Source organism: Mesoplodon mirus (assembly GCF_964341445.2).
Source record: "Mesoplodon mirus genome assembly, chromosome: 3".
Taxonomy (NCBI): Eukaryota; Metazoa; Chordata; class Mammalia; order Artiodactyla; family Ziphiidae; genus Mesoplodon; species Mesoplodon mirus.
In genome coordinates, this window is record NC_138978.1 from 36,733,285 (window position 1) to 36,746,351 (window position 13,067).

The 13,067-nt window shown below is 44.5% G+C and overlaps 1 protein-coding gene and 1 pseudogene across 4 annotated transcripts in view; both read right to left on the bottom strand.

Moving 5' to 3' along the window:
- SCMH1 (Scm polycomb group protein homolog 1) overlaps nucleotides 1-13,067 on the bottom strand; it is a 199,266-nt gene that overhangs the window by 172,159 nt on the left and 14,040 nt on the right. The window lies entirely within an intron of this gene.
- On the bottom strand, nucleotides 7,952-10,056 carry LOC309801073 (polyadenylate-binding protein 4-like; annotated as a pseudogene). The gene has a single exon. The product of its transcript is annotated as a polyadenylate-binding protein 4-like (transcript).

Sequence of the window (13,067 nt, forward strand, 5' to 3'; positions counted from 1 at the left end):
CACACACACACACACAAACGCCTCTGAGGCTCAGAGAGTACCGTAACCAAGTTACTTGAATATAAGTGAATATTAAGCCTGATCAAGCCTGGGATCAAAATATGCATGCAGGTTTAAAGATATCTAACTAAAATCTAAATCTACCTTTATCATTTATTTTCCACAGGTAACTGGAAAGTGAGTCTCAGCTCTACTTGGAAAAGCACTTTAAATAATAAGAACACGTGAGATATACTTTGTAAAACAGAACAATATATTTTTAAAATTAATTAATTTATTTTTGGCTGTGTTGGGTCTTCGTTGCTGCACGTGGGCTTTCTCTAGTTGCTGCGAGCGGGGGCTACTCTTCGTTGTGGTGCGAAAGCTTCTCTTTGCAGTGGCTTCTCTTGCTGCGGAGCACAGGCTCTAGGTGCACGGGCTTCAGTAGTTGTAGCATGCGGGCTTCAGCAGTTGTGGCTCTAGGGCTCTAGAACGCAGGCTCGGTAGTTGTGGTGCAGAGGTTTAGTTGCTCCGTGGCGTGTGGGATCTTCCCAGACCAGGGCTCGAACCCGTGTCCCCTGCATTGGTAGGCGGACTCTTAACCACTGTGCCAACCGGGAAATCTCACGATATTTTGTATAATATGACTTCCAGCTTCAAAGTCCTTCATAATTTTCAAAGTTAGCGGACTCACGATTATCCTATTTGTATTACAGTTACCTGTATACATCTTTTACAGTTCTTTTAGCACTGTGATTCCCTTGAAATTAGGATCCAGATCTGATTTATTTCTACATTCTTTATAACAGTACCTGAAATAGTTTAATGAGTGTTTACTTAAGGAAAGAAGGTGATCCTCACGATAGAGATGCAAGGTAGCAAGGGCACCTATTCACATTATTCTTAGTAATAACACTTGAAGAAACAGAGTCAGAGTAAACTCTGATGCTACTTCTCAGCTAAAAAGCTCATTTGTTGAGCTAGGGCTCCAGTCTTTTCTGATTACACCAGTCACTAAACAAAGACACTAAGCCTGTTCTCCAGTTGAGAGTCTGGCAGGGCATCCAAAGGCAAAAGCTTTAGTTATGTTTTCTTTTAAATGTTTAGAAAATCCTGGAATGTAGATCTTAATGTAATATAAAATGTTTGTAAACATTCTGAGTTCTTTGTTTTATTGGGACAGAGTGGTAGAAAGAAAGTGAAAATGCTTCTTTAAAACCCTAAACTAGGTTATAAGTTACCCCAAACTCAACAAAAACAGAAGTTGAACTGTAACAGCTAACATTTATTTATTTTCTTAAAATAAATCTATTTATTTATTTATGGCTGCGTTGGATCTTCGTTGCTGCGCGCAGGGGCTACTCTTCACTGCGGTGCGCGAGCTTCTAACTGCAGTGGCTTCTCTTGTTGTGGAGCACGGGCTCCAGGCACACGTGCTTCAGTAGTTGTGGCATGTTGGGCTCAGTAGTTGTGGCTCACGGGCTCTAGAGTGCAGGCTCAGTAGTTGTGGCACATAGGCTTAGTGGCTCCGTGGCATGTGGCATCCTCCTGGACCAGGGATTGAACTCGTGTCCCCTGCATTGGCAGGTGGATTCTTAACCACTGCGCCACCAGGGAAGTCCACAGCTAACATTTATACTCAGCTCTTTGGAGTAATTCTACGTATATATGTTATTTCATATGATTTTTCATAATATCCAGTGGGAGATTACTATTATTCCTATTTCACTGATGAGTAAATTTCAGGGTTAGTTTAGAAAGTCAGTAGGTGGTTGAACCGGGACTTGAAACAATCTGGGTCATGCTCTTTGTAGTACACAAGGTGTTACTTGCTTCCACAAAACTAGTCAATAGCCTTCTGATTGGTCTCTCTCTACTTCCATTCCATTGTGTGTATGGCAACCAGAGTAATCCTTCTAAAATAGAAATTCCATTATGTTTCATCTCTGCTTAAAATCCTTCAATGGACCCATGCAGCCTATAGAATGAAATCCACCAAAGTCCTTGGCATTGCATACATAGCCCTTCAAACCTAAATCCTTTAAGATTTGGCCCCTGACTACTTCTCCAGCCTCATCTTCCCATCTTCTCCTCTTTACCTTCTTCCCCTAAGTTATTCTACATGATCTATAGTCCCTCAACTTACCTGCAATGAAATCCCTTTTCCCATTATACACTCTACTTGTCAACTTACAACTCATCTTTCAAAATTTAACTCAAATATCAATGAATCTCCTCTTCCTCAGCCTTCTGAGTTCTCTTCCCTAGATAATCATTTCCTCTTCTATGCTATTATTTATATCTGGTTCATACTTACAGCATTTAAATACTGTATTACAATTATTTGTTTACATACTTCTCCCAATTTGATAGTGAAGCCCTAAGGGATGCCTTATTCATCTTTGCCTCTGGGGTCTAATACACTGCCTGACAGTAGTAGGCATCAGATACATCTTGTTGGGTTGAATTCAAATGTACTCACTTAGAAAGTACACAAGTGATAAAACAGGATTTGGATTTTGCAAAATATATATGTTTCAAAGAAAAAATAAGCCTAAAACCCTTTAACTGAACTGTGTATAACAATGGCAGTTGCCCTGAAGGTCCCTGTTAATGCTCTGTGACCCAGCTGGGCCTCCAGAAGGTTCATTACTTTCATATTATGACTGTGGCAATTTATTAATGAGCTCAGTGCAAGCAAAACAAATTGAAATGACAGCTTTGGCAACTAACATCTTTTATTTATCACTAGAGCTAGTCTTTCACTAGTAGTGAGATGCCTAAGCCTTCTTCAAGGCAAAACAATATTTAAGGGGTATCTTCTAAGAGGCCTGCAAACACTGTGACTGGCTAAAGGGAATTCAAGAAAGTATAGGTCTTCATTAGGATAGGAAAAGAATGTGTTCTTGAAAAATAACACAAAACTGAAAAACACAGATGTCCATTAGAAGTAGTGGTAAAGGACTTATTATCTAATTCATCATTTATGCATCAACTGCCTTTTCAAGGCATAATTGAAGTGCCATTGCAGCTCTTCTTGTTTCACCCTGACGGAGGCAGGTGATACAACAGTATTCATGAGGAGGAAACCAAGAACCAGTACTAGGCATTCTGGCAGAAGGAAGGTCTATAAAACTAAAGCCCCTCCCCTTTCAAAAGTGTGTAGTCTTCTTGGTACCAAAGAATCCCTACCAACCACTTAAGGCTGCTCTCCTGAGATAAAACAGAGCAAAATCATAAGCTGTTAACATAACGAAAGTAAACATTATAGTGCAGCTAGACACAAATATGGTTTAAGAGAGAAAGAGAAATAGCAAGAAACCCTGTGGATACAGGGAGATACCATGTACTCACTGTCTTTCACTAATGACTACAGTACCTCCAAATAAAACCCTTGGTTTTGACTTCTTAGGACTGCCATAACAAAGAACCACAAGCTGAATGTAATAAACAACAGAAATTTATTCTCTCACTGAGTTAGAGGGCAGAAGTCCAAAATCAAGGTGTTGGCTGGGTCATGCTCTCTCTGAAGCCTGCAGGGAAATATCCTTCCTTGCTTCTTCCAGCTTCTGGTATCCCCAGGAAACCAATACAGATTTTGGTACTAATGAGAGTGGGGTGCTGCTCTAACAAATACTTAAAAATGAAGTGGCTTTGGAACTGGATAATGAGTAGAGGCTTGACAGAAAAAAAACTAAATTGCCTTCAAGAGATGGAAATATGAACATTAAAGGTGCTTTTAAGTGAGGCCTTAGAAGGAGATGAGGAGCATGTTATTGGACACTGGAGGAAAGGTCGTTCTTGCTATAAAGTGGCAGAAAATTTGTCCGAATTGTGTTCAGCCATTGGGTGAACTTATAACGGATGAACTTGGATATCTAACTGAGGAGATTTCTAAGCAAAGTGTGGAAATGTGGCTTAGTTTCTCTTTGGTTTTTATGAATATGAGAAGAAGTTAATTGAGGATTGAACTGTTAAGCAAAAAGGAACCAGCACTTGATGATTTGGAAAATTCTCTGCCTATCCAAACAGCATGCTCTGGAAACAGGGCCAAGTGTATGGCTGGATCATCATTTGCCTGACTCTAGGACACAATCAAACACCTCAGAAGCTAGGAACAGAGACATGGTTATCCAGGAAAGATCTGTGGAGGATCCTCTTGTCAGATGGTTCGAACACCAGTAAATTGCATGGGAGACTTGACAAGGTTTTTGAGAATTTTATATCAGCAGAAGTGCTGCCAGCCTGGACTGAAAGGAACAGAGATGGAATGAAATGAAGACTAACAACAGGGCAGAGCCACAGATGCAGATGCCTGGGCCAATGGGACCCTCTTGGGTTAAAAGGGTGGGCCTGCCCACGCAGGCCAGAGGACAGAGCACTGGGCCACAGAGGATTATTCCTGGGCCTTGAAGCCCTGTTGGGTTGTGAATTGGCTTTAGCCTAGTGATCCTTTTATTCCTTCCATGTTCTCACTTTTGTAATAGAAATGTCTTTCTGAAGCCTGTCCTACCATTATATCTTGGAAGCAGATAACGTGTGTTCTAGATTTCACAGGTCCACAGATGGAGAGGAATTTTGTCCCAGGATGAATCATAGCAGAGTCTCACTCATACCTGATTTAGATGATTCAGAAGATGAGATTTGAGACTTTTTGAGTTGATTACATTTAGGTGAGATTCTGGACTTGGATTGGATGCTGGTGTGGGTTAAGACTTTGGGGGATATTGGGATGGGGTGAACGTATTTTGCACTTGGAAAGGACATGAATTTTGAGGGGCCAGAGGGTAGACAGTTATGGGTTGAGTTATGTTCTCCAAATTGTATACTCCTGGTATCTGTGAATGTGACCTTATTTGGAAATAGGGTCTTTGTAGATATAATCAACTTAAATGAGGTCATTAGGGTGGGCCCTAATCCAATATGACTGGGGTCCCTATAAGAGAAAGAAAACACCGTGTGAAGACAGGCATACTCAGAGAGAACACCATGTGGCAAAAGAGGCAGAGATCAGAGTGATGCAGCTGCAAGCCAAGGACTGACAGCCACTACCAGAAACTAGGAAGAGGCACGTAAAGATTCTACCTAGTCTCAGAGGGAGCATGGCCCAGTTAACACCTTGATTTTGGAGTGCTACCCTCCAGACTGTGAGAGAATAAATTGCCACCTAATCTGTGATACAATTTGTTACAGCAGCCCTAAGAAACTAAAACACCACTTAATAGTAGCTAATATATATTCAAGACTTACTATGTACTGTGTAAAGTGCTTTACACTGATGATCACATTTAATCTTTACCGTGACCTCATGAGGCAAAGAAATAAAATAACCTTCTGGAGATAGGAATCTGCCAATGCTGGTGGGGGCTGAGTGCTAAAGCACGTTAAAACAGCGGATCCCTGGAGAGGACCATTGTTGGCTGCGTGGATACAACAAAGGGAATGGGAGTGAGGGGCTCTGTGGCTGGGAATGGCCCTAGAGGAAACGTGGTCTGCCTAGGAAAAGAACCACTGTTGAGCAGTGTGCAAGGGGCGGAGCCGCCACTGCCCCCTCACGCCAGCCCCTGCCTCTGCAGGCACTGGGAGGGACTCCCACCAAAGTGAGCACGCCCCCGTCTGTTACAACTGCCTGCTGGGCCCTGCAGGCAATTCGTGCACACCCCAGTTGTGGCTGCCATACCCCTCTCCGGCCTGAGGGAGTAAATGTGCCCCTATCAGCCACTGCTTCCTCCCGCCCGGGTGGGGAACTGGCCTGAGAGTGGCGCACACACAGAGGTGGGGTGAAAACCAAAAGTAAGTCCCAGGGGCAGTGTGACTAAGGAAGAGGAACTTCTTTCTGTGCAGCTGCACAAGCCATCGATTAAATCCCTGCGATCGTGATCGGCTTGGTAAATCCTGTGGAATACCTGAATAGACAACAGAGCGTTCCCACAAATGAGATGGGTCTAGCCTTAGCAGCAGTGCACTTTGGGGGCAAGAACACACGGGAGCTGGGTCAGGTCGGAGTCTGAGCTGGCCCCACAGCGCCCACAGCAGGTCCAGAGACCTGCCTAGAGGTATTGTAGGGGCCTCCCAGGGAGGCGGGGATTGGCTGTGGCTCACTGTGGGAGCAAGGACACTGACAGAGGAGGCCCCAGGAAAATATTCTTATTACTCTTATTCTTTTAATGTCTGTTTTGTTTTGTTCAGTTGATGGTATTGTTGTTTTTATTATTTATTATTTTTCTTTTTTTAATATATACTTTTTTTTCTATTTTCACTTTACTTTTTTGCTGTTTTGTGGTTTTTTTCTTGTTTTTGTTCTGTTTTTAAAGTTTATTTTCCTTTTTCTTCTTTTGATCGTTTCCATGTGTTTACTCTGTTTTCTTTGCTTTCTGTTTTTGTTTTATTTTTCACGTTTTGTGTTTGTTAGTTTGGTCCTTACTGACTGTTCTCATTTTTTAATCCTTTTCATTGTTTGCTCTCTTGTGTTTGTTTTTCTCCTGTCTGCTTCTTTGTTTCTGTTACTTTGGTTTTGTTGTTATCGTTTGTCTTGGATGTGGTGTGTCTGCTTCTTTTTGTTCTGTTTGTGCGTGTGGTGGTGGTGTTGTAGTTTGTTTGGTTTTGTTTTTGCTATTTGTCTTGGGTTTTGTTTGTTTTCTTTTCCTTTTTTTTTTTCCCCCTTTTTCTTTTCTCTCTTTTTTCCCTGGCCATGCAGTGCGGCTTGTGGGCTCTTGGTTCCCTGGCCAGGGGTCGGGCCTGGGCCTCCAGGGTGGGAGCACCAAATCCAGGATGCTGGACCACCAGAGAATTCCTGGTCCCAGGAAATATTAATCGGTGTGTACTCTCCCAGAGGTATCCATCTCGACACCAAGATCTAGCTCCACCCAACTGCCTGCAGGCCCCAGTGCTGGACACCTCATGCCGAACAACCAGCAAGACAGGAACACAGCCCCACCCATCAGCAGACATGCTGCCTAAAGCCGTACTAAGCTCACAGACACCCCAAAACACACCACCTGAAGCAGTCCTGCCCAATCAGAGGGAAAAGACTCAGCTCCACCCACCAGAGCGCAGGCACCAGTCCCTCCCACCAGGAAGTCCACACAAGCCCCTGCACCAACCTCACCTACCGGGGCAGACAACGGAAGCAAAAGGAACTATGACCCTGCAGCCCGTGGAAAGGAGACCATAAATGCAGTAAATTAGACAAAATGAGATGACAGAGAAATATGTTGCAGGCAAGGTAAAACCCACAGGATCAAATAAATGAAGAGGAAATAGGTAATCTACCCGAAAAAGAATTCAGAGTAATGATAGTAAAGATGATCCAAGATCTCGGAAACAGAATGGAGGCACGGATCGAGAAGACACAAGAAATGTTTAACAAGGACCTAGAGAACTAAAGACAAACAATCAGTGATGAACAATACAACAACTGAAATGAAAAATACACTAGAAGGAATCAATAGCAGAATAACTGAGGCAGAAGGACAGATAAGTGAGCTGGAAGATAGAATGGTGGAAATAACTGCCATGGAGCAGAATAAAAAAAGAAGAATGAAAAGAAAGGAGGACAGTCTCAGAGACCTCTGGGACAACATTAAACGCACCAACATTCAAATTATAGGGGGACCAGAAGAAGAAGAGAAAGGGAAAGGGCCTAAGAAAATATTTGAAGAGATTATAGTTGAAAATTTCCCTAACATGGTAAAGGAAATAGTCAATCAAGTCCAGGAAGCGCAGAGAGTCTCATACAGGATAAACCTAAGGAGAAACATGCCAAGACACATATTAATCAAACTAATACAAATTAAATGCCGAGAAAAAAATATTAAAAGCAGCAAGGGAAAAGCAAAAAATAACATATTGGGTTGGCCAGAAAGTTCATTCAGGTTTTTCTGTAACATCTTTTTTTTTTTTTAATGGAGATTTTTTCTTTATTGAGAAACTTAAGACTTGGGTACATCAAATAAAACCAGTTTCTGGGGGGAAAAATCAAAACTCACAATAGAAAAAAAAAAGTTAACACTCTTTGGGCCATATCAGAACCCAGAGAATATATTCTTTTAATTCAAAAATTCTAGGTACTTCATAATTGACCTTTTGATACAAAATGACCTATTAAATTTGCAATCTGTGGTTCTTGGTGTTGAGGTCCATAGGACAAGCTAGGACGTCTTCAAACCTTGAGCTGAATTCCATGAGGGTTTATTTGGCTTTTAAATCGGTTTGTCCTTGTCTAAGAGGTAGCAGCAGCAACAGCGCCCACCTTCTGGGCAGCTTCCTTCTTGGCATGATGAGCCTGTAGGACCGCCACAGCTTCATCCACCTTGGAGCGGAGAGACTCAGGGGACTCCAGCATGTGCAGCAGCTCCGAGTTGTCAATCTCCAGCAGCATCCCCGTAATCTTCCCAGCCAGGTTTGAGTGCATCGTCTGGATAAGCAGGAACAAACGTTCACCCAGCATCTGTTTCTGTTCCTGTGGGGGTGCTGCAGCCAGCATGGAGGCGGTCAGCAGCTCCTGCCCCAGCACGTGGACCGCAGGCTGGGGTGCCTGCAGGGGCTGAATGGCGGGGTGAGGGCTGCGGACACTGGAGGCATATTTGTAAGTTCATGGTATCCAACACCCCGAGGAGCAGCGGCAGCAACAGCAGCACGAGGCGCTAGGCTCTGTACAGCTGTGGGAACACCAGTTGGAGCCAGATGGTGAAGAGCTGGACGAGGCCCAGACTGGCGTATAGCACTTGCCATTCCTTGGAAGCCTTGAGGTCTCCCACCTTGCTGCCAGCGTGGATTAGGCTTCATCTGTGCTAACTGGTTAGATGTGTAATATGGAGGTCTTCCCTGAGCCTGTGGAACTGCTGGCACAAAGTAGCCCCCAGCTGCAGGCTGGAACTGATTTAAGATGGCATTGGTGGGGAGCGCTCTCATCCCGGCCACCCGCTGCATATATTGGTTGGTCAGGTGAGCCTTTCTCTCTTCCCTTCTCTGGGCCAGGGCGACATACAGTGGCTTGGAGCCCACAATGTGTCTGTTCATCTCCGTGACTGCTTTGGTAGCCTCTTCAGGGGATGAGAAGCAGACAAAGCCAAACCCTTTGCTTCTCCCATCCTCCAGCATCACCTTAGTATTGGTGATTGATCCAAAAGGATAAAACTCTTTCCTTAACTTCCCATTATCAATGGTGTCATCCAAGTTCTTAATGTAGAGGTTCACCCCATGATACCGACTAATTCTCTCCTGTTTCAGCTGTTCAAATTTTCGCTTTAACTCGGCCTGCCGTTGCACTTTCTTCTGTGCACGGCCGATGAAAATGACTTTCCCACTGATTTCTTTTCCATTCATCTCCTCCACGGCCTTATTGGTATCCTCGTGTTTTTCGTAACTCACAAAGCCAAAGCCTTTCGATTTCCCACTGGGATCTCTCATCACCTTGACACTTAGAGTCTTACCAAACTGGCTGAATAGCTCTTTCAGACTCTCATCATCCACCTCTTCCCCTAAGTTTTTGATATAAACATTGGTGAATTCCTTAGCTTTCGCTCCAAGCTCAGCTTCCCGCTCTTTTCGAGACTTGAACCTGCCCACAAACACTTTGCGGTCATTGAGGAGCATGCCATTCACCTTCTCGATGGCCTTGTCGGCAGCCTCCTGGGTCTCGAAGTGGACAAAGGCATAACCCTTAGAGCCGTTCTCATCACACACCACCTTGCAGGACAGAATGTTTCCAAAAGCAGAAAAAATATCATAAAGTGCCTTGTTATCTATAGATTTGTCCAGGTTCTTGATGAAGACATTTCCCACGCCAGATTTTCTCAAAGAGGGATCCCTCTGAGACCACATGATACGGATCGGCTTTCCCTTAATCACATCAGAGTTCATGGTATCCGAGGCCTGCTCAGCGTCAGCTGGCTGCTGGAAGTTGACGGAGGCATAACCCAGGGAGCGGCGGGTGATCATGTCGCGGCAGACCCAGATGGACAGCACAGGCCCCGCAGGACTGAACTTTTCGTACAGCATGGCCTCGGTGACATCCAAGTGCAGGTCACCCACGTACAGGGAGGCCATGAGGTAGCCGCTGGCCGCAGCGTTCATCTCCCCAGCCCCCAGCACCCCAAGCCCCGCCAGGAGGACTTCTTAGAGGGGGCCACACAGGACAAAGGGGGCTCCACTCCGAGCCGCGGCCCACAGGTGGCAGTGAAGCTCAGAGAAGCTGGAGTCGGCTCCGAGGGCCGGAGAGGAGTGCGGGGACGGCTCGGATGAGACTGCCCAACCACAGACAAAAGGCTCTCAAAAACAATATGGCCCTCCCTGGGAGTTTGTTAATTTTCAGCTGTCCTGGTCTGAAAGCTCCCAATTTCAAAAAATGAAAACAATGAAAACGGGGACTGTCCTCCAAATTACAAAAATTCTTCCCGAGGCAACCCAGTGGTGCCCACGGTGGCCTCCGGAACGTGCGTTTCTCTATAAATATAGGCCTCGTGCTCCCGGCAGTTTAAGATTACAGCAACCCGGGGAAGAGGGAAACCAAATATTTGTCGGTGCCGACTCGGCAAGCCCCGCGCGGCCGGAGCGTGCAGCCGCCTCCCACGCCGGGCCGGCGAAGGGCAGCGTGGACACGTGGAGCGTGGAGGCCGGCGCACGGGGGGCGAGGGGGGCGGGCGCGGGGCTGCCACGCGGCGCGGCCAAGCGGCGGGCTGAGGTGCGTGGACGCGGGCGCGCGAGCGGCTCACCACCGGACCGACGGACGGGGACCGACGAACGCCCAGGTGCGGCGGCGGTGACGGCAGCAGCGGCATCGGGCAGGCCGGAAGCGTGCAAAAGTGACTTCCCCGCGGGTTCTCCGAGGAGGATTCGCCCTTTTTTCTTTCTTTCTTTCTTTTTTTTTAAGATTTTAAAGCGTTTTCGGGGTTTTTTTAAATCTTTTTTTCTTTTTTATTTCCTTCAGGCTGCTAGGCCCGAAAGCGGCGGAGGCTGTGGTGACCTGGGGCTGTTTTTCTGTAACATCTTATGGAAAAATCCAAATGAACTTTTTGGCCAACCCAGTACAAGGGAATCCCCATAAGGTTATCAGCTGATTTTTCATCAGAAACTCTGCAGGCCAGAAAGGAGTGGCAGGACATATTTAGAGCGATGAAAGGGGAAAACCTGCAGCCAAGATTACTCTACCCAGGAAGCACCTCATTCAGATTTGATGGAGAAATCAAAAGCTTTACAGACAAGCAAAAGCTAAGAGAATTCAGCACCACCAAACCGGCTTTACAACAACTGCTAAAGGAGCTTCCCTAGGTGGGAAATGCAAGAGAAGAAAAGACCTACAAAAGCAAAACCAAAGCAATTAAGAAAATGGTAACAGGAACATATTGATAATTACCTTAAATGTAAATGGATTAAATGATCCAACCAAAAGACACAGACTGGCAGAATGGATACAAAAACAAGACCAATATATATGTTGCCTACAAGAGACCCACTTCAGACCTAGGGACACATACAGACTGAAAGTGAGGGTATGCAAAAAGATATTCTATGCAAATGGAAATCAAAAGAAAGCTGGAGCAGCAATACTCATATCAGACAAAACAGACTTTAAAATAAAGACTGTCGGGATTTCCCTGGCAGCACAGTGGTTAAGAATCCACCTGCCAATGCAGGGGACACGGGTTAGAACTCTGGTCTGGGAAGATCCCACGTGCTGTGGAGCAACTGAGCCTATGTGGCACAACTATTGAGCTTGCGCTCTAGAGCCCGCAAGCCACAGCTACTGAAGCCCTCGCGCCCGAGAGCCCATGCGCCGCAACTACTGAAGCCCGTGCGCTCTAGGACCCATGTGCTGTAAGTACTGAAGCCCACGCGCCTAGAGCCCGTGCTCCACGACAAGAGAAGCCATTGCAATGAGAAGCCCGTGCACCGCAATGAAGACAAGCCCGTTTGCCACAACTAGAGAAAGCCCGCATGCAGCAACAAAGACCCAACACAGCCAAAAAAATAAGTACAAAAATAAACACTGTTACAAGAGACAAAGAAGGACACTACATAATGATTAAGGGATCGATACAAGAAGATATAAGAGTTGTAAACATTTATGCACCCAACATAGGAGCACCTCAACACGTAAGGCAAATGCTAACAGCCGTAAAAGGGGAAATCAACAATAACACAACAATAGTGGGGGACTTTTAACACTCCACTTACACCCATGGATAGATCATCCAGACAGAAAATAAATAAGGAAACACAAGCCTTAAATGACACATCAGACCAGATAGACTTAATTGATATTTATAGGACATTCCATTCAAAAACAGCCGAATACACTTTCTTCTCAAGTGCACACGAAACATTTTCCAGGATAGAACACATCTTGGGTCACAAATCAAGCCTTGGTAAATTTAAGAAAACTGAAATCATATCAAGTATCTTTTCTGACCACAATACTATCAGATTAGAAATCATTTATAGGAAAAAAAAAACTGTTAACACATGGAGGCTAAACAATATGCTACTAAATAACCAAGAGATCACTGAAGAAATCAAAGAGGAAATTAAAAAAATACCTAGACACAAATGACAATGAAAACACGACGACTCAAAACCTATGCAATGCAGCAAAAGCAGTTCTACGAGGGAAGTTTATAGCAATACAATCCTACCTCAAGAAACAAGAAACATCTCAAATAAACAACCTAACCTTACATCTAAAGCAACTAGAGAAAGAAGAACAAAAAAACCCCCAAAGTTAGTAAAAGTAATCAAAAAGATCAGAGCAGAAATGAATGAAATAGAAACGAAGAAAGAGTGAAGAACACTCTGGCATAAATTGCAGCAGGATCTTTTTTGATCCACCTCTTAGAGTAATGAAAATAAAACCAAAAATAAACAAATGGGACCTAATGAAACTTCAAAGCTTTAGCACAGCAAAGGAAACCATAAACAAGACAAAAAGACAACCCTCAGAATGGGAGAAAATATTTGCAAATGAAGCAACTGACAAAGGATTAATCTCCAAAATATACAAACAGCTCATGAAGCTCAATAATAAAAAAACAAACAACCCAATCAAAAACTGGGTAGAAGACCTAAACAGACATTTCTCCAAAGAAGAC